This window comes from Mixophyes fleayi, chromosome 6 (genome assembly GCF_038048845.1).
Source record: "Mixophyes fleayi isolate aMixFle1 chromosome 6, aMixFle1.hap1, whole genome shotgun sequence".
Lineage (NCBI taxonomy): Eukaryota > Metazoa > Chordata > Amphibia > Anura > Limnodynastidae > Mixophyes > Mixophyes fleayi.
Window position 1 is genome coordinate 24,443,381 of NC_134407.1, and position 23,632 is coordinate 24,467,012.

Sequence of the window (23,632 nt, forward strand, 5' to 3'; positions counted from 1 at the left end):
ATGGAACCCACAGGTAAGTGGTATAGATACAGGAACAACAGCAATATATGCTGATGGTCAGCAGCTGATGAATCACTAGAAGAATAGGTGCTCTGCAGGGTAGCAATGAGAGAACAGGAGCTGTCACAATGGTGTACTCAGGAGTAGATAGTTGAGGTACTAGACCAGTGATAGTTCAACACTGAGCTGAGAGCAAACTGAAGTAGCGGAGGTAACTCAGGGCAACAGCTGATAGTTATAGACATAGTAGCGGCTCTGGGAGGCAGCAGTGAGAGAACAGAGGCTGTCACAATGAAGTACTCTGGAGATGGTAATAGAGGTATTGGAGCAGCGATAGTTCAACACGGCCATGAGCTGAGAACAGACTGGAGTAGCGGAGGTAACTCGGGACAACAGCTGATGAGTCACAGACATAGTAACGGCTCTTAGAGGCAGCAGTGAGCGAACCGAGGCTGTCACGATGAAGTACTCTGGAGATGGTAATAGAGGTACTGGAACAGCAATAGTTCAACACGGCCATGAGCTGAGAACAGACTGGAGTAGCGGAGGTAACTCAGGGCAACAGCTGATAGTTATAGACATAGTAGCGGCTCTGGGAGTTAGCAGTGAGAGAACCGAGGCTGTCACAATGAAGTACTCTGGATATGGTAATAGAGGTATTGGAGCAGCGATAGTTCAACACGGCCACGAGCTGAGAGCAGACTGGAGTAGCGGAGGTAACTCGGGACAACAGCTGATGAGTCACAGACGTAGTAGCGGCTCTGAGCGGTAGTGATGAGAGAACTGGAGCTGTCACGATGAAGTACACTGGAGATGGTAATAGAGGAACTGGAGCAGCAATAGTTCAACACAGGCCACAAACTGAGAGCAGAATGGAATACACACAAACCACAAGGAGAACAGGGACCAGAACCACAGGCTGCAGGAAGTGAGCTTGAAGAACAGGCATCAGACAGGTGAATCCAGGAGGTTTAAATAATGCTCCCATAACACTTAGCCAATGAAAAGAGGGAGGAGGACCTGAAGTGCAATAGACTTGCACCTGCGCAGATCTGATAGTAGCTGAATGAATGAAGTCTGACGCTGAAACATGGCAGTTTCCAGATCAATGAGATGCAGGTAACGAGACAGGTACCCGTTTGCGGGACCGGAGCATTACACTGTTTTAATCTCTCCCACTACATCTTCTTCACATGATGGACAATTACAATAAGTGATTGATACAGAGTTGGTCGCAATATGGGTGTAAAATACTCTAAGAAAACCAATGCAAAGTCTTTTTTGCCCAAATGCAGAGCCGTACACAGGTCTAGATACGTACGGCTCCACATCTGCAGCACTTGCACCTGGTCATCATCATCAGAGTGTATTTGCACCTGCACTCCAACCACATTTGTGTGAATACACCCTTACTGTACTTGGCTTGTGTTTGAATGCCCCTACACTCCCCCGTTCTGCCTCCCAGTGGCGCACGCAGAGACCCAGAAACCCCCCCCTCTGCTAAAAAGTGCCCTACATATCGGCACTGTAGTATACAGCAGCCGCGGCGCTGTCTAAGGAGCGTCCGCGGCAGTGCTGTATTGTATACAGCACCGCCGCGGACGCTTCTTTGACAGCGCCGCGGCTGCTGTATACTACAGTGCAGCCGAAACGGAGCTGCACTTTTTTTTTCCGGGGGCGGAGGAAACCCCCCCTCCCCCCCCCCCCGAAAAATCCTCCGTGCGCCCCTGCCTCCCTAATCAAAAGGAGGCAGAAGTGACATAATAGTACATATCTGCATTGGTTGCACATGTGTCCATTCTATCTGTGGGAATGTGAAGGGTGAAATTGCGCAAATTATGCTATGCAAACTGGCGAAGATTCAACTCTGTAGCAGGCCCATAAATTAACAGTTGGCCCCCTTGTACAGTAGAGGCTCAGGAGTGCCCCGCAAACTTTGAGCCCTGAAAAACTGCCTAGCCCTCTCCCCTGTCCCCCACCCCCAGTCCTACATGCTGGATCTGTGAAATGATTGGACAAATGTATAATTGATAGCCAGTAGAAAAATTTGAATATTAGAGAAATTCAGGCATGTGGAATTGTACATTATGACTTGCATAGGGAGAGGAATCAGTAGCAGAAAGAAAGAAGTAATAATATCACTGTATAGGTCATTGGTACAACCTCATCTAGAATACTGTGTTCATTTCTGGAGGACATATCTCCAGAAGGATATAAATACATTAGAGTCTGTACAAAGAAGGGCAACTAAAATGGTGCATGGCCTACAGCACTTAATATGTATAGTTTGGAGCAGAGAAGGGAAACGTGGAATACGATAGAACCTTTCAAATACATCAAGGGTTATAACAAGGTGCAGGAGAGAAACATTCTACAATAGAAGAGAAGTACTAGAACACAAGGACACTCATTGACACTGGGGGGAAGTAGGTTCAGAGAAAACTGAGGAAAAACTACATTACATAAAGGGTAGTGGATAAATGGAATAGCCTCCCATCAGAGGTGGTAGAGGCCAATACAGTAGAGAAATTTAAACATGCTTGAGACATAAGGATATCCGTAAAAGAAATAAGGATCCAATAGGGTTTGAGATGACCATAGATGAAAATATGGGCAGACTAGATGGGCCAAGTGGTTCCTATCTGCCGTCTAATTCTATGTTTCTATGTTTCTACTGCTCTTCAGTTGAATTTCCCATAACAAAATTGCATGATCTAGTCAGATATTTTTTAGCTGATGGGGATAAATAAACAATGTTTGTCAATTTCTTAGAGGCATCAATATTGTTTGACTGCTAATACATTTGGCAATGATAACACCTCTGTGACTCATATAAAATGAAAAGTTTCTCCCTTTCAGCAAAGCCGAAAGTCTCACATATAATAGCTGAGCGGAGCAGCTGACAGCAGATACATCTCTAAACTTTGCCTGGAGCAATTGATTTAAATTTACTCGTTTGCAGCACTGTGGTTATCTCTTCTGATGGTTCCATTGCAAAAGTTCACAGCTAAACATTGCTGTGCCATCCAAAGCTTGCACTGTCAGAGATATCTACTGGATGCCTATGCTGAAAGCTAGGATAGTTTCCCTATTTTTAAAATGACTGGCAGTAGAAGGGTTCTCGTCTGATTTTGGCTAATATACGCTGTGTTACTTTCTTGTATTATTGTGAAGATGTTTCTCAAGGAGTGTAAAGTTGCAATGAGTGTACTGTAGGTTAGCAAATGGGATATTTGAAAAGTGCACAGAAAGATTTGTATACCACTACAAAAAAAAAAGTTACAAAGCTGATGCTTTGTTTTTACAGATCAAATAAAAACAGGTCATAATCATCATCATCATCAGTTATTTATATATCACCACTAATTCTGCAGCGCTGTACAAAGAACTCACTCACATCAGTCCCTGCCTCATTGGAGCTTAAAGTCTAAATCCCCTAACACACACCCATACACAGATGGAGAGAGACTGCGGTCAATTTACTAGCAGCCATTTAACCTACTCGTATGTTTTTGGAGGAAACCGGAGTACCCGGAGGAAACCCACGCAAACACGGGGAGAACATACAAACTCCATACAGATAAGGCCATGGTCGGGAATCGAATACACGACCCCCGTGCTGTGAGGCAGAAGTGCTAACCACTTAGTCACCGTGCTGCCCACAATTGAAAATGACCCTAAACTACCTAGGTTCAATTCATCTGTGCATCACTTCAAATATAGATCTGTATATTTTATAGTTACAGAAAGCAGAAATGAAAGAGGAATTCTTCAAAAACTAATTACTGAAACCGTAGAGTTGTCATTGATGCAAAAGGATACCCACTAACAGGCTGCTATGGCATGCCCACCAGACAACCAATCACATTCTAGCTATTATTTAGTACATTCTCAAAAATGACAGTTCAAATATGATTGGCTGCCATAGGCAATACCACCCGCTTTCCCTTTACAGAAGTTTTAGTAAATCTACAAACGAGCAGAGTAAATGGTCATTCACCTATTTGTGTGCAACTGCACCCAGTCCTGCAAGAAAACCTTTGGATTTGCAGATAAGACGGAGGCATCTGCGCAAGTGCAAAATGTTGCTCTTTCTCTGTGAGGAGTTGGGCTGCTCAGCACGTACTGTGCTTGGTGGGGATTTGGTACATAAACAAACATGCAAAAATGTGCTTTCATTTTGAGCGACAATATTATATAACTAAGATAAAGGGGCAGAGATGGAGCTTTTACAATCCCAGTCTTTTTTTCACGCAAAATAACTTACATTTTCCAGCACCTGTGATGTGCCAGAGATCAGGTATCATCCTATAATTTTAGGGTATACATTTTACATTTTTCAGTTGCACTTTTGGGGGATGGTTAATATCTAGGTGCATGTGAATCAGTGTAATAAAATCCTTCAAACACACAAGATGGGATGGGACACATATTAATATAATTATTTACGGCACTCATGGGGGGGAATTCAATAGACTGCGTTGTTTGTGAAAACAACATGGTCTGTGCACTATTACCATTAGTACAGTCATTTTAAAGTGGGTTTTTGATTGCGAGCAAAAATCAGCGTTGAAATTAACGCATTAGTGGTAATAGTACGAAGGCCGCTGTGTTCTCATGGACAACGCAGTCTATTGAATTCCCCCCAGTGAATGCAAAAAAAATCAAGGATAATTCATTCCATAAGTGATAGCGACGTTTCAAAACCTGTGTGTTCCCTTTTTTAGGGCTTGCATTCATTGGCTGAAATGGGCTGTTATACGGTGATAATACCAGCCATACCACTTTTACGTTTTTCATTTTGAACACTGTAGGTACATATATAAATATATCTATAAATATATATATATATATATATATATATATATATATATATATATATATATATAAAATCATACTTGCCAACTTTTCCTCGTTGGCTTCAAGGAGATCCTGGGGGAGGTGGGCGTGCGGGGGCGTGACACCTAAACGGTTTGGCCCCGTCCCCTAAACGATTGTCACAATTTTGCCCAATTACAGCAGGGGGCAGAGCTAAGATGACGCAATATTTGCATCATTAAGCCCTGTCCCCCGCCACTTATCTATTGCGGTGGTGAGAACCGGGAGGTTGCCCTGCTCTCCCTGGGAAGTCTCCCAGAAATGCAGGAGTCTCCCGGATATTCCAGGAAAGTAGGCAACTATGAGTTAAAGAAAAGCAGCTAATGAATCTCTAGAGACTGAAGTGTCTTTTACATTTCTGTCTCCTTACCTGTCAGTCTTTGATTAAATCTTGGTCTCCATGAAAATGGCCACCTCCATAAGCATCAATACATGGACATAGGACACAATTTCTGAACTGTGTCATCATGCCACAGATGTCGAAGCCAACCACGTCTTGTACTGGCTCAGCATCAGGGAGAATACCAGACTCTTCAGGGAGTGAGGGAGATCACCCCTATTTCAGGGAGTCTCCTTGACATTCAGGGAGAGTTGGCAAGTATTGATATATATATATATATATATATATATATATATATATATATATATATATATATATGTTGATTTTGGTGTGAGTTGGTCAACAAAACATATTGCAATATGTGGAACTTGCATTCTCTGTTTTTAACACAGCATTACTTGTGTATTCGGTTAGAGCAGTGCATCAATGATTTTTCTTAACACATAGCTTTATTTCTTTATTTACTTTTGGTTCCCTTCCCAATTCTAATATTTTATGATAACTGTTAATGTCAGCAGTCATATGAATATAATTAGACGCGGTTTTTAAATAGGCTAACTGCTCTTGTAGAGTCGGAACTCTTGGCATGTCACTGGCTCCAGAAGTCACAGAAGATTGCCAAATAACGTTCACTTAAATTCACTAATTAATAAGCACTCATATGCGAGGGCTTCAGACACACGTATACAAACAAAGAAATCTCTGAGGAACTGGATAAACTGATGGATGAAAGGAAAATGCAAGACTAAATTTTATTCCTTATCAGTTACATGTAATATTTAGGAATTTTATATAACGATAAACCCTTGTTGAATACAAGCTCTTTAAGACATGATTTACATTCCAGTTTTATTGATTGCATTTAGCAATACAAATGTGAATAATACATTTCTAATTTTTTTTTGTAAACATGTAATAAAGTGAATTTAGGAAGGGCTTCTATTTAATCAATGTCATCCATTCTAAGAGCCTGGCTGGTCTTTTGAGCTTGTTGTGCCCCCAGTAAGCAGAAATCAGTGAGGTGTACCGTGTTTATTTCTCATACCACGCACATTAAGGCTTTCTGCAATAATGCACATGCTAAGGATCCACTTTTATGCTGAAACAAGTAGATCTGATATTTGTCATCCACACTCATAACTGTGTTGTTTCCCCTCTATATGCTGTGTAGTGCAGAGGTTTACAAATACGGTACCACAATAATGCAGATTTTCCTTTGTAACCCTATGGGGTGTGCATGAAAATCAACGTTATTGCTGTACCGTGGATTGCTTTCGCGGCCCGCTCCGTTGCGGAAACCTAATTGAATACCCCCCCTAAGGCCAAACTGCATAGTGAAACCAGATGTAAAACATTAGATAGAATAGGCTATCTGATAGGCTATCTGTGATTGGCTGTGCAATAGCAGACACTGCTCCACTGTGATTGGCTGCCCAGCTATTAAGCAGCCTGGCATAAGTCATTGTGCGCTGGGTGCTTCTTCTCGGTTGCATTTAAAAAGGTTTCTTTTTTCTTCTCTAGGATTTCAAGATTCCAATTGGATTACAGTGGAATAAGATGGAAATAAGATTTAAGTATTAATTATGGAGGCACATTTTTTTTTATTATGGGTGCAATATACTGTATATATATTTATTTTGCTTAAAACAAGGCACAATTAATTAATACTATCCTGCAGCATCTTGTGTAGTACAGCACAGCAGACCTGTCCCCGATTTCAAAAGCACCCGCATCTTGAGAGCCATGACTAGATGAATACAGGAGGACACAAAGCCTAATACGTGCGTATAATACTGAACACGGGTTGCATTTAGAATGCATGCCTTGATTAATCAGGCCCCCTAAATGCATGTTTGGCGCATGTTGGGACCAGTAGTTGGGACCAGTAAAGTGTAACCTCACCTGTGGTGTAAGAACATGGGACCGGTGACATGTAAGTGTCACTAGTGGATATTGTGCAATAGTACCAAGAAGTAGAGATGCTGAAATTTTTTTAGCAATTTCGACTTTCACAGGCTCTAAATCCAGAAAACATGTTCCCAGTACAATCGAATATAGACCCTGATTCAATATTGCAGTAAAATCTTGGAGCTCACAGTCGCCATTCACTGCCAAATACTATTTAAACATTATTTTAAACAATATAATGGGTGTATTTTTTTAGGGAGGGGAGTTAATGGGAGCTGAGACGACTACTGTGCTTGCAGTTTCTGTAATAGTAGATCGAAATTTGAGATATTCTGTCTAACTTTCAAATTTTGTATTGATTTATCTAACTGGCTTAAGAAGCGATTTGCAGCTGGTTAGAACATCTCTACCGAGAAGTGTAAATAACTGGTTTGAGAGAGCATAAATGATAATATTGCTACAGGCAACAGTACACAGTAGAGAAGAGAGTGTGGTTCCCCCAAGGCATGAAGTCAGTTCCTGGGAATAACAGCAACACATTGTTGCTTTTGAATGCAACATATCAGTTTGCAGAAGATATAAAGTGGGATGTTAACAAGAGACGTTCTGGCGCCCATAATTGCCACAATTCATCATCATCATCATCATCATCATCATTTATTTATATAGCGCCACTAATTCCGCAGCACTGTGCAGAGAACTCACTCACATCAGTCCCATTGGAACTTATAGTCTAAATTCCCTAACATACACACAGACAGACCGAGAGAGACTAAGGTCAATTTGTTAGCAGCCAATTAACCTACTAGTATGTTTTTGGAGTGTGGGAGAAAACACGGGGAGAACATACAAATTTCACACAGATAAGGTCATGGTCGGGATTTGAACTCATGACCCCAGTGCTGTAAGGTGCTAACCACTAAGCCACCGTGCTGCCCAATTTACTGTGTTCATGATGTTCCAACTTTCACTTGTTTCAAACTTGCATGTATAAAGTCTTAGGAATGCAGCTAGTCAAAGGCACCCTGAGCAGGGGCAGTGCAATACTACCAACTGGCACCCATGTTGGGGCCTAAAGCAAAACAGCCCGGAGGCCCCATTGTGCAAGTTCTAAACTGCACCAAATCCCCAATCCAGACACAGCCCGTGAAGTACCAGATACAGTTCGTAAAACCTCATTCTTTTATTTATTTTGAATCATACTTGCCTACTTTGGAGATCTCCCGTCTGAGAGGGGAGATCTCCATGCTGCGTCCTGAGGGCGTGGCCACGCAAATCGCATCTGTAGGCTCCGCCCCTCTGTACCAATACCAATTTTGTCCTATTGCAGCAAAGGGCATGGCCATGATGATGCAATTAGCCCCTCCGCCACCCGCTTCACCAACGAAGAGGGCAGATTTCGTGAGGTTGCATTGCTCTCCTGGAAGTCCGAGAGAAGTCTCAAAATTCTGAAGTCTCCCGGACATTCCAGAAGAGTAGACAACTATGTTTTTAATATACTTTATGACATATATGTACATTTTACTATTCTACATGATTGCTTCTGCACAATTTTTACTCTGTATGTAAGAATGTTTGTAAGTATATTTGCTTCTTCTGTACATATAAGCCACTGGACTGTACATTTTCTCTTGATCTGCATTCTGTATGTAATGTTCATTATGTTTTTATTCTGTGCAGGGAAAAGTATATGGGTACTGCCCAGAGCTGGATTAAGGCTCTGCGGGGGCCCCGGGTACTTAAGACAGGGGGGCTCCTATGGTCTAAAATTAGGGAGCATAGTGTCACCATTCAGGGTGAGAGAGAGGTACTAACTAACTGAATGTTGAGTCACATGTTTCTGAATATACTATATTATCAGGCCCCTTGATATTCGCCATTAATAGTAGTACCCAGTTGATCTTTATTAATAATTGTGCCCCCTTGAAGAGTGTAAGTAATAAAAGTGCCCCCTTGATAACTTACCTAATTGCTGTTCTTCTTTCTTCTCTCTTCTCTTCCTGCGCTGTATGTAGAGACTTCCGGCTAACTAAAGTGTCACAGATATGACGTAACAGTGCTGCGATACTATGGAAGCCAGAAGCCTCTGGGCCCAGGTGCCGCCAGGGCTGTAAAGACAGCAGTATTTTCTGTCTTAAAAGACCCGGTGACACCGGTTCCCAGACAGACGTTGCTGAACAGTCCCCCACTGGTCCAGGGGGCACCAGGAGAGAGGGGGGCCGTGCAACAAAAAATGGAGTCACAAAGCGTGGAGACTAAAATCAGGAGATCTTACAAAGTGCAATATTGAATTACACAAAATAACTTGATTGGATAATATCATTATTTATTTATGCATCATACTTAATTATTTAAAGGCTTTAAAACATAATTATAGTATCTCAAATCATTCAGCAAATTTCATTCGGCTTGCAAGATAATCCTGACTGTGTCCGTTCATAATTAGATATACACGATGATCAAAATATTGTTGTCTATTTGATTTTGATATCTCAGTTCATTGAACTCTCCACTTCTAACTTGCACAGTAAAGTGAATGATATTCATTTAATACTTAGTAAGAGGTCACCCATAATTGGATAAGCATAATAAATCCAAATTTTGTGGCAAGCCACTGGTGGAGACAAGTATACACGATTGCTCTGTGTGATAAAAACCTGCTAAACAATTGAAACAAACAATTCATCCATGTGAAGTGATATAAAATTGTTTGATTACAAACATGTAAACAGACCTCTCTCACATTGTCCTGATAACCAGTTTGCGGCGTTATTCTTAATCTTCAAGTTGGAGCACACTGTATGGGCAATAGCCTCATTATATTTTGTTATTGGTAATATCCATATTGTCATTGATACTGATTAGCGAAAATAAAATGCATTCTCTTCATCTTGTTTCCATAATTTCCCACTGCAATGAAATCTTGTTTTTTTGCAATACTCCATAAAAATAAGCTCACTGTTGCGCTAGCTTCGTATTTAGCAAGGAACACCCTTGTTTCGGCCAATTCCTCCTATTGCAAACCTCTGCTCCTCTGTAAAAAAAAACCTCGCCATCTTACTCCCGCTCCACTCCCCCTTACTCTATCTAGAATTGTTTCAAAGATTCCGTTTAGCTTCGACATGGAATCTAGAGATACGCTCTATTCCACATCTGCCTCAGCTCCTATCATGAAATGGATCAAATAGCACGAGTATATCACAGATGCGACTCAGGGCGGTTTTGCCTCCCCCATTACTCCTTCTCCTCTGGCTTTAATCGATTCTCACCATCTTGGATAATATGCTGTTTACCACTGTTTTTACAGGTTGACCAAATGAAATGACTATGTATAACTGTTTTGGGTTTTCTATTTTTGCTGATGCGATTGTGTTGTTAACATTGAGTAACTACCTTTCCTCCCCTCTTCATCATCATCATCATCATCATTTATTTATATAACGCCAGTAATTCCACAGCGCTGTACAGAGAACTTATTCACATCAGTCCCTGCCCCATTGGGGCTTACAGGCTAAATTCCCTCTTACCCCTCTCCCTTGTTTAGATCTACTTTTTTTAATTTCATTACCCTCCTTAAAAAAATTCTCAATAAAAATCATTAATGACAACAACAAAAAAACAAACCTATGTGCATAGACGCAAATCAAGGTGCAGCATCCCACCAAAGAGGATTTTATTGTGCGTCCCTAGTGTCTTGCGGTTCATATATGACCCCTTGTGCATTGCAGGCAGCATTTTAGAGGTGAACCTTTTCACCAGGTTTTTGGTCAGGGGCAGGCTGGGCTGGGGGCAGGGGGGCGTCTGCCCCCCTTCCCTCCCGAGCCGGTCCCATAGTGGGCTATTTTGGGCTGGGTCACTGGGCCACCTGCATTTTTTCTCCTTTAAAATGTTCCTAATAGACAGCTGAGTCGAGTCTTGATCCCCGGGCTAAAAGTTTGCCAGCCCTCCCCTGTTTTTGGTCATTTTAAATGTGGAGAGATGTGAGCCAGTGATACCTATTTTGGATGATTTGTGTTCCATTACAAGCCGTATGAGTTTTTAAGCCCTAAAGGTGTCTAAACCTAACTTTATTCTAAAATATCATTTCCCTCTAAATCATAACAACATAGAAATCTGAAACCGTGCTTATCACAGCCTCTGCTTCAAAAATAATTTCCATCCTTCAGTTATCTGATTTATAATGCATTTGCTCCTTTCCCAAAAGTAATGCTTTCTCTTTTAAGACAAATAACTAAATTTCCACCCTGGGCTCCGCGAGTATAACATTTTTCAAACAATTGCATTCTGTTTGATTCAGCCTCAGTGGTTCTATCAGTTTTGATTGAACTTACAATCTTTTTTTCGAAGGCGCAGATATACATGTAAATATTTATTGGGAGACATAGGGGTGTGATTTATTCAGATTACTGAAACGAGAACAAGAGCAGACGCATCGAGCTGCCATTTTCAAGAATTATTTGTATTTTAGTCTAAAAACCACAAAACAGGTGTGTTTTTTCTTTGTTTATCTGTTTGTTTGCTTCTGCTCAGTATTATTATAAAGTGGTTTAGTAGTTCCACCAGGGTGAACTAAACTTCAATTATTATTCAACACGCCATGTATTGAAACAAATTTGTTTAGTAATGTTATTTTGCCACTGTTCATGTTTGTACAGCAACTCAGCCTTGAATTGTCATTTGTATTTGCACATTTATTACATATTAAGAGCTAGTAATTTGGAGCATATCCTGTACGTAAATGTCCTTGTGATAGCTTAAAAAAAAGCTATATTAAGCTAAAACAACAGATCATATTATGTTTGTTTTTAGAACAGCTCAGTTTGCTCAGGAAGTCATATCTATATATTAATAGCATAAGTACGACTTTTATGAGTGACTTATTTCTATGATGGCGTTGTCTGAACAGGGAACATCATATATCAAATTAAAGATCTTGGTCTGTAGATTTGCAGAAAAATATTGTCGCTGTTCATCATTTTGGAGTTATTACGCACAGAGTACGGCCGCCGTTTACAACAATGTATTACCATTGTCCACTGGAAAATGTAACAATTAGCAATACACCTGTGCACCTGCTGGTTGCTCTGGAAACAGCCACAGTTAGTGAACTCTTCCCGTTCACCTACTGGGTGACCTGAAACTTGTGACCTGTTGGTGGTCTGAAACCTGTGACAGTTATTTGCAGCACTGCTGGGTGACCTAGAAGATGTGGCCTGCTGGGTGGTTTGGAAACTGTGACAGTTATTTGCAGCCACATATATCAGGGCGTCTTCCCGGGACCTCAATCATGGACGCCTGTGTTATTTCATTATTCTATTATCCTCCCTTTGTTTACAACAAACATGCCTAGAGGTTGCCCTCAAGGACGTTGACGTGAAGGAACTGTTACAGGTGGTCCAGAGCGTGCAGTTCAAAGATCTTACAATCAAGAATATTATCGTTAACAATCAACGTATAACAAAAACATCTGACACATTGCTTGCATTGGACATATTCGCCACAATACTATTCTATGGGTATCTTATATTGTGCAAGCAGTAAGTTACACTTCCACTGAACTATACAACCAACATCATGAGCAACAGCTTTTTGAACAGTTGAGTTTTAAACCTTATTCTATATACTAATTGCAAAAATTGCCAGTAATACACCGCGAGCGGGAATACACCACATACACCATGAGCACTAACATTACCAGATAAAAACACACATAGCTATAGACATTTGACACTCACTCACCTTCAGCTATAAACAGGGTGAGAAATACACCACATACACACCACATAACACCGAAAAGAGCTATATAACTGGACAACCGATTATATTGCAAAAAGCCTCAGATCTCAAAAAGGTGAGCATCTCTCCTCCTATCTATCCAAGGCTCAGAACAAAAATAACATCAAAGACAGACAACCACCATCGGTCTCTACTTCAAGGAACTACTAAGGAGCAACACTGAGTCGAGCGAAGCTGGTGCTCATCCAGGTAAACACACACCAATACCACCACTTCAGTATCAAAAACAGGCACACAACACCGACACCTCCTTAAACACTGCACCACTGGAACCTCCAGAAAACCTGGCATGAAGTTATTGCACTAGCTTCTGAGGCCCCCCGCTCACCCCGCTTTCAAAAGTGTAGAGTAGAAGCATCTTCTGGTTGGCACAAGCACTGGACCGTACATGTTCAGAAGAGGCAAATCCAGATTTTGCTATGGGACCCAACAAAACACTATTCCACCCCAGCACAAATGATAGACAGGACAACATAAATTAGAGAGAACCACACATCTATGGTAATAGTGCAGGGTTGTTCTCCTTTGAGTGTCCCTCAGGCTCCTAGTAAATTTATATAGTCTACAGTGCATGACGCATCTGACCCACATTATATTACCAGGTCAGCCTATTAAAACCACATATGAAATACCTGTGCTGCCTGGCTGTATTTCACTGAATTCAGATGCATGTTGTATTCCTATTTGAGTTATTATGCAAGATATGCAGCATGCATCTAAACTGATTGCGATGCAGCACAAGTACACAAGCCGAAATTTATAGCATTGAATAGAGATGAGTGAAATTTCACACTACACCAATACTGTCCTCACCTCAGTTCAATTCATAGACTATGCAAATGTACAAATGTAGTCCAGAATGCCATTCTGCAGAACGGCGAAAAGAAAGCAGAACTTGAAGATTATGGGCCTCATTTAGAGTTAAGAGAAAAGGAAATGTCTAAATCAGGAGGCGTGTGGTGACATCACTGCTCAGCACTCCTGAGAGAAGTCTCCAAAATGACATGACATGACACTGTCACATTCTTGGAGGCCCTGCCACAGGTTTTGCACTTGTGCCCGGGAGCCTTTAACTATGCCACAGAAACAGGGGAGGACTGGTAAATTTTAGCTCGGGGGGATGGGGGGGCAAGACTCGACTCAGCAGCCTATTAGGAATATTTTAGAGGAATACAAATGCAGGTGGCCCAGTGACCCAGCCCAAGGGAGCCACCTATGCCCCCCCCCCCAGCCCAGCCTTCCTCTGCATTGAAATAAAGCATGTATGATCCAAACACTGGGTTATTTGTTTGCCACAACAGCCAAGTAATCATGCAGTGAAACCAAAATAAATACAGAATTAAGCTTGGCTCAGAAGAGTGTTACCAATCTTTTTGTTAAATGTTGTTATTGTTTGATGGACAACTTGCTAATGAATATCATGTACATCACGTGGTACGTTATTGTGTTATACAAAATTGAAATTTCTATCATAAGGAAAGAAAACAGCTAATTTTTACACATTCTAAATTTTGATTGATTTTATATATCCTCTTTTATATAGGGTTATTTTGGGAATGGTAATAAATCATTAGCATAAGACAGCAGAGTAAGATATTTATGAAATAAAATAGATGAAGAAATCAAAATGACAAAAGCAATTTAAAAGTGATTTGCAATTTCATAGATAACTTGTAGAAATCAAGCGATAAAAAAGAGCATCTGTGGCCTACACACAGTGGACCACATTTACAATGAGCACTGCATGCGCACTGCAAAATGCCTATATTTTGCAGCTGGATGGACTGCCCATCGCTCATCAAGGTGCAAGAAAGCAGAGTTTATTGCATTCAACTGCTCTCTGGAGCACTGGGTGTGCTTTGCACCTAACTCGAATATCTTAACTTGTTCAAAGCTAAACTAATCATAGATACTGTATGTCATAAAAGTGCACCGATTTTCCCTTTAACCATTAGCCATAGTGCACCAGTTATTCCAATAAACTGTGCTCCATCTGTAGAATTGGCATACTCTGGCAGCAAGTTTGTAAAACAGTTTGCTGACAAAGAAATATATAGAGACAAAAATTATGGATTAACATGAGACCAAACTCCACACATTTCTGGGGACCTGAACCATAGTTACCTTTACTGTAGCATTATCTATGTATAAATAATCTCTAATACATTTATTAATAAATTAATGTGGATTGGATCATTAATATATGTGGACAATTTACAAAATGTAAGTCTGAATGTCAGTGTGTGTTGTTTACCTGTGCGTTTGTGTTATTAACCGTAGCGTACTATTCACAATCACACAGTAAAACAATATTAATCAATTTAGCCTACTTCATCCTATTATTTGACTTTGACACTGAATACTAGGAAAAAATAGTCCGCAAAACCAAAGGCTCTCTGCAGTCTTGATGGTATGTAAATTATCTCTACCACCATGCAATTAAAATTTAACCTTGTGCAGATTATACTTAACAGCATAGCTTGATTCAAACTTGTCACCTAATTGCAGTAGAAGGCAATATGCAAGTTGGTCTGGTAGGGGATTGAGAAGGGGTATAGCTCCGCCCCTGACCTATATCACAAATAAGGAAACATCATTGTTGGTCTGATCAGGGATTGAGAAGGGGTATAGTTCTGCCCCTGACCTTCTATATCACAAATAAGGGAACATCACTGTTGGTGTGATCAGGGGTTGAGAAGGGGTTGTTTCTACGCATTGATTGATGCGAAAGGCAGTACTACTCCCAGGCAGACAATTTTTCTTATATCATCCCATAGAGCAGTTATTAGATGCGTTGCTCTCGACATATGCAAGGGGGCTGATGTTAAATAGAATCTTAATGTGTTGCCTATGGAAATTTTTATGTTTCTGTTTTAAGCTACTAAAATGACAGCTGAAACTGTCTACATCTACTCATTTGCATACAATGCATACAATTACTAGGGCAATTAGATAGCGTCTGCCAGCATAAGAAAAAGGCAACACCAAAAAATAAAGAAAGAAAATACAACAAGAAAACGTGTCTGGAACAATAGCTATTTTTTAATGTACTGTTTGCTTTACAAAAAAATAATGTAACTGGTGGTAACCCATCCACTTTACAAGTATTGGTCACTGTGCGCATTTTGTTGCTGGAATGTTATTTGTTTCCATTCTAAATGATAAAACATGGCTCTCTGACACACAAGATGCAATTACCGATAGGGAAGCAAAAGCTATTACATGGTGTCTCTTATAACTAAGTAACAAAACTACTCTTTCTCACACTTTCCCAGACTTCCGCAAAATGAAGGCGTTCTTATTTCTATAGCCAAAGAATGTGCCGTCGCGTCTCAACAGATCAGTTTTTCAGTCTCTTATAATTAGTCAATTTCACTTCAAAATGGAGTAGAAGATTATTAAATACACAACAATGCTGCAGGCCAGGAGCAAACGTTATTTGTTGCAGACAAATAGTCCACATAATAGCGGAGAGATAAAACCAAATCTACTCTCCAGTGCCTGATTTAGGTTAAATCTTCCCAGAATATTTAGGACTCCAGGCTTGGTACTTTACTTTGTTTTACAACTACAAATTAACCCCTTACTGACAGTGATATTGTTCACCTCGATTGCCTTAGCGTCCATGCTAAATTTTATGTTTAGGAAACATGCTAGTTTCACGCAGACTTTTTGATTTTATAGCTTACTCTGGTGAAATTTATATTAATTTTGTGGACAAGTTGGGCTTCCTTTGGTAGCATAGTAAATTTGCTACATAATGTGATTGTTCCCAGAGTTAGTGTAAGACAATTAAAGCAACTTATATACAAGTGTAATTATATATATATATATGTATATATATATATATATATATATATATATATATATATATATGAAATATGATTGTAATTTGATGTTAAGCTACGGTGTTATATACCCTCACTTTCCACACAATCTGTGCGCCTACTCTAGTGCATTCCACCACTCATTACACAAAACCCTTGTGGTAAGATACTTATCGATACTGTATTCTGTTGTATACTTTACTTACTTGTTGTTGTATTCATATATATATATATATATATATTGGCTTAAGATTATATTGGGGTTTACTGTCTTCCTATAGAATGTAAGCAGGACCCTCTTAGATCTCTCTCTGTCTGCCTGTAATACCCAAATTTGTTTCCAACTGTAACATGCTGGCGCAATAGAAATAAATGTTATTAGATAAATATGCGGTCAGAGAGATTTGAAGCACAGTGTGGCTCCAGAAATAAAAAATTCCCAGTACAGGAGAGGAAAGAAAGTAGAGTTGTGTGACGCAGGATCCAGGGCCGGTGGATGTACCCTGGATGCCTGAAAACTCCCCCACCTCGTACAACCACCTTTACGGTCTGCACCACTAGGTCTTTCCTTGTATGGTGCGCGGGGTAGGGGGGGTTGACATCTTGTGTTCCTTTGGGTCATACTAGGAGTGTGGCACTGGTCGGTGGCACCGTAACCTAGTTCCACACTCCCAAGTTCATCGCTGACATGAAGGAGCAGCAGCCGGTAGCTGTTCCCCACCCAGTGTGGAGTTGCTGAGAGAAATTGAGGAAAAAAATTGCCGCGACTCTCTCACCTGCGTCCCGGCCGTCGCTATGACGACCGGGACGTCACTTCCGTGTATCGTCCCGGCCATTGCCTAGGCAACGGTCGGGACGCTGTTGTAGATAGCGCCGCGTCCCGGTATTAGGTGCAACTGGGCGCATGCGCAAATTAGTCCAGGTGCCGTCCATCAACAGCCCTCTGTGGCTGATCTCTTTTGCCTGCTCCTATTGGCCAGCACCTATATATAAGGCAGGGAGGGCTTAGCCTTCCTGTCGGTTATAGTTCCAGTTTTCTGTGTCTAGCCTGCTGCTGTGCCTGAACCTGTACTTCTATTGGACTTCCTGTGTATGACCTTTGGCCTTTCTCTTTTGGATTCGATTAGTGCCTGTTGCCCTGACCCTTGCTTCGTTCCTGGATTAATCCTGCCTGCTGCCAGCCTTGACTTTTTGCCTGACCTTGACTACGATACCTGCTTCGGACCCAGACCTTGGTCTGCCTTTGACCACGCTAGACTCCACACCCCGTTACTCTACGCTACGGTACGTTCATACACCTGTACTACCATCAGTATAAGACCTGGGGGCATCCGAGTACCTGTGAACATAAGGAGCACTACGGGAAAGGCGGCTGCTAGAGGTGAAGAACTCTCTACCTGGTTCTAGGGGTTGTTGAATAGACCGTTAGTCATAACATTAGGTAGCCTAGTGGCTGCACCAGCTCTGGCAACATATCAATTGCAGTCGTTGTTTACAGAGCTCGTACTATTAATTTTTTTGTGTCTCCGTAACAGTCTTCTTCAGTGATTTATTGCACCTTTAAATCACCACTGTGGGTAACCAAACACTTTACACATTGACGTGCAGCTACAGATGTAATACGTGTTCGGTGAACGTCTCTGGGATGTAATTTACATTGATTGCAGCTCTTAGGCAATTGCTTGATTACCAATATGACATAACTGTGACAAAGATGTCTGCGACTAACGCACGAAGTCTAAAAAAAAAACAATTGATGAATTTGAGTAACTGTGTAAGTGGAGAATTTCAATGTCCAGTGCTGCATTCAAACTCTATAAGATCTTATACTGCCAGGGCCTGACGTGAACTAACGTGATACCATGAGAAAGTTATTACTGACTGTTTAGGGACTGCAATAAGACATTTGCACTGTAACCACTCAGAAGCCGTTTTGTCACCACTAGGCAGAAGCCAGTAAGTGTGTAGTACGCGTCATGGTAGACTCCTTGTGTGGCCGATACAGGAGCAGCCAGGGGGACCTCTACACACAGGTCTTCTAACACCACTTTGTCATACATGCCAACTTTTATAAGTTAGAAATGTATGAGAAGTCATGTGACATGTGGGTAGGAGGAGGGCGTGGTGGGGTGACATTGTCGCGTCACCATAGCCCCGCCCCCACTATAAAAAGGGGAAATTCACGGCATTGAATGGAGAGGCGGAGCTTAATGACACGATTAAGTCCAGCCCCCTCCATTCACTGCCGTGAATTTTGGCAAATGCGGGAGCTTTGCCTACTCTTCCGGGAGTCCATGAGGACTCACCGAAATTCGGGAGCCTCCCGGGAATTCCGGGAGAGTAGGCAAGTATGCACTATGTAATAGGTTATTGCCATTTTAATAAATCTCTGAGTTAGCACAAACTCATCCCTCTTCTCTATGGTAACCTGCTTCAAGCTGATTACCCCATACACCAACAATTTTGCAGGTCGGGATAAAGAAACTGTATCTCTACCACAGGAATCAGAACTCCCAACCACCCTTTGGCCACATCATCCACATATGGATATCTCCCCCTGCTCACCCCCATCTGATGAACTCATCTGAGTAACAAATCACTCACCCCACTGGCGATACCAGTTACAGACACCCCATCCTGACCATTCCATGGACATACCAGCTAATTTATTTGACAGTATTTTACTTTCATTTAATTTCATGACACCTAATATGTCTTCTATTCATCAATAGCCCATTTTACCCATGTTCTATGGACATTGAAGTGTCATTTCTTTTGATAGTATTCTATTTCCATTTATATATTTTTATTTCATGGTACCCCATTTGTGATTAATCCTTTAATACCCAGCACTGCACCCCATCTTAGGCAGCTTATATTCTGCAGTCTAGTCCATATTAGCCCTATTGTTATTTAGTCTAATTTTCCATGTTTATGGGGCATATTCAATTGTTGCCGTTTCCCGCAGCGTTAAAAGTATTACCGTTATTACAGTAATACTAAGCCGAATTTCAGCTCGCAGCTCAGGGAGCTGAAGTCCAGAGTGAAAGGTACCGTAATAACGGTATTTACGCGCACTATTACCGTAATGACGGTAATAGTACGCAAGCCATGTTACTTTTACACGTAACGCCAACAATTGAACATGCCCCTATATGTTCACTGTAATATTTTTATTTTTATTGATTTTTATATTTGATTTATCTCCATTGTACCATCATTTTTGTTCTTGTTTTTATTTTTATTTGTAACTTCATTTCTAGTGTATATCATTCGTTTTTGTCACATCAATCTTACACCACGTCATTTTTAAGACTTGCAAGATCTTAGCAATGTATTTTGCCCCATTCTCAGCAAGACAATGAGTCTTTTTTCAGCTGCATTTTATATCTATAATCAAGATCACATCTTGGGCCTGATTCATTAAGGAAAGAAATGCAAATAAAACAATACATTCTGGACAAACCATGTTACAATACAAGGGGGGCAAATTAGTCTATTACTTTGCACATAAGTTAAATACTGGCTGTTTTTTTCATGTAACACACAAATCCTTAATAGCTTTATTTTTACACTGAACTTTAACGATGATCTAGGACATGCCCTATCCCAACTATCAATCTGTCCCCACATTTTAAATTTACCTTCCCCTCCAATGCAACATGGTTTTGCCAAGGTGCAAAGTTACTCATTTTTTATGCTTTCCTTTCTTAATGAGTCAGGGCCATTGTGTCTTATTTGTATTATCATCTACTGCATTCTTGTGATTGCACATAGGTTTATATCATTACTAACTTTCTATATACACAATAGGGCCCACAACACAACACACTATCCTCTAGAACACACCAGGTAATATTTATCTGGTCCTACTATGTTAGAACCCACACAAACCTCATCTCCTAACACATCGATCTCTCCGTCCCCATAACTTTCCCTTCTCCCCCTCCATCCCCTAAATTTGAGCCAGCTATCTCACAACCTAATTTGCTCTAAGTACTCACAGAGGGATGGACATCCTCAGAAAAAAAGTAAAACAAATTTCCCTTCAGGGTTTAGTGGTTCATCTATCAAACATTGTAGGCCTGAGTCATTAAGGAGAGCAAAGCATAATAAAGGAGTAACTTTGCACCTGGTCAAAACCATGTTGCATTGGAGGGTGAGGTAAATTTAAAATGTGGGACAGATTTGGGACAGATTTATTGTTGGGGTAGGGGCTGTCCTAGATCAACTATACATTTCAGTATAAAAATAAAGCTATCAAGTATTCGTGTGCTACATGAAAAAACAGCCATCATTTAACTTATGTGCAAAATAATAAAATAATAAACTAATTTGCACCCCTCGCATTGTAACATGGTTTTCCTGGAGAACATTTGCTACTTTTTTGTCTTACTTTCCTAATGACTCAGGCTCTATGATTCTTATTTTGTGTAGGATGTGCACGAACACACTTGGTTGTGTAGAGAAAAGACCCTTATGCTTCATTGCTTCAATTCTGACCTGGGCCCCATCTTTTAAAAAAAACAGCCTTCCCTAATAGTTTCATTTTAGCCTTATATCAAGAATGATTGGAACGCCATCATTTAACTTAAGTGCAAAATAATAAAATAATAAACTAATTTGCACCCCTCGCATTGTAACATGGTTTTCCTGGAGAACATTTGCTACTTTTTTGTCTTACTTTCCTAATGACTCAGGCTCTATGATTCTTATTTTGTGTAGGATGTGCACGAACACACTTGGTTGTGTAGAGAAAAGACCCTAATGCTTCATTGCTTCAATTCTGACCTGGGCCCCATCTTTTCAAAAAAACAGCCTTCCCTAATAGTTTCATTTTAGCCTAATATCAAGAATGATTGGAACGCTATCTGCTCTGTAGACTGAACGCAAGACAGACAGTAAGTAAGTAAGCACATAAATCAAACGATAATACCGGCATCAATGATATGATATATCTGTTTCATTTTTCATCAGTCTGAGATGATTCATCTGTACCTGTAAGAGATCATGAATGCCACAGCTCCAGCTGACGGCAGCAAATCACAAGACACAGAACAGTTTGGAAATTGAATGTCAGAAATGCTTACAATATAGATGTCTCATTGATATAATTGCTTTGCGCAGCAAATTTCACAAACAATAAAACTGTGCAGACAAACATTCCAGGCAGTGGTGGCTTTAATTTATCATTGCAATTTAGAGCAATTACAAAAATTCCATTGCTTTATCTCCACTTTCTGCAGCTAATGGTGATATTCCTTTATAAAGCTGCCTACACAAGACAAATTCCACTGATCCACATTGCTCAGGTGCCAAACATTGTAGGCATAGGCTCCTGAATAAGACTTAGAGGTATATTTACTAAACTGCAGGTTTGAAAAAGTGGAGATGTTGTCTATAGCAACCAATCAGATTCTAGCTGTCATTATGTAGACTGTGCTCAGTAAATGATAACTAGAATCTGATTGGTTGCTATAGGCAACATCTCCACTTTTTCAAACCCGCAGTTTAATAAATACACCCCCTAGAACTTTACACTGACATTGCCCTACATTCTAACAGTCCTGATTTTCACCCGAGAGTCTAGATGAGCCCCATATCCAGTTTGCAAACAATTATACACTATATCATGGATTTTAAATGTTGCTCTGCATGTCTCTTCTTATTCATCCATTGGACGTCATGTAATTTTACATTTCACCAGAGGGGGTGTGGCCAGCCATCATAGAGGTGAGACCCGACACTAGAGAGGGTGTGGTCAGCTCACAAAGGACAGCTAGCACCATAGTGTAGTATATAAAGAATGCAGTGTGTATATAAAGAGTACACAGTCTTGACCTGCCCCTTAGCTTGGGCGGAACAGTCACCTAAAATCGGCATTGTCCCACAAGGATCAGAACATTTGACAGACTGTCCTACCTGTTCTTGTCACTTTCACCACCTGTGGCTGCTGGTTTCTTTAGTTGCAGCTTGTCTGTATCCTGGAATGTTGGGGGCCCTATCTGAAAAAACAAATGGGTACATTTAGAAAATTACAACCAGGCCCGTTGTTAAATCAATAGGACCCACGAGTAATGCCTTCCCCCCCTCTTTTTCATCACTCTGTACTTCTCCCCCTTCTTCATCACTCTGTGCCTCCCCCCTCTTCTTCATCACTCTGTGCCTCCCCACCTCTTCTTCATCACTCTGTGCCTTCTCCCTTCTTCTTCATAACTTTGTCCCTATCTGCCCCCCCCCCTCTTCCTCATCACTCTGTGCCTCCCCCCTTCTTCATCACTCTGTGCCTCCTCCCTTCTTCTTCATCACTCTGTCCCCTTCTGCCCCCCTCTTCTTTATCACTCTGTGCCTCCCCCCTCTTCTTCATCACTCTGTCCCCTTCTGGCCCCCTCTTCTTCATCACTCTGTGCCTCCCCCCTCTGTGCCTCCCCCCTCTTCTTCATCACTCTGTCCCCTTCTGTCCCCCCTCTTCTTCATCACTCTGTGCCTCCCCCTCATTTCTTTATCACTCTGTGCCTCCCCTCCCCCTCTTCACCATCACTCTGTCCTTTTCTGTTTCCTTCCCCTTGTCTCCGTTCTTTTACTTACCTTCCTATTGGCTTCTTTCATCTCTTTTCTATTTTTCTTGTCTTCTGTCTTCTTTCTTCCGTGCTGGGTCCTCTCTGCGCTGCTCCTCACTCAATGTTGGGCGTGACTTGATGACAACACGCCCGACATTCAATGCGAACGGAGCAGAGAGGATGGGAGGAGGGGCGCCGGCGCCGCAATGTGGTAAGTATATATATATCTTTTTATTTTTTTAAAAAAAAACCTGCTTCCCCCACCAACGAAGGGGGCAGAGTTTACAAGGCTCGAGGCTTACCCGGTGGTTTAGCGGTTAGCA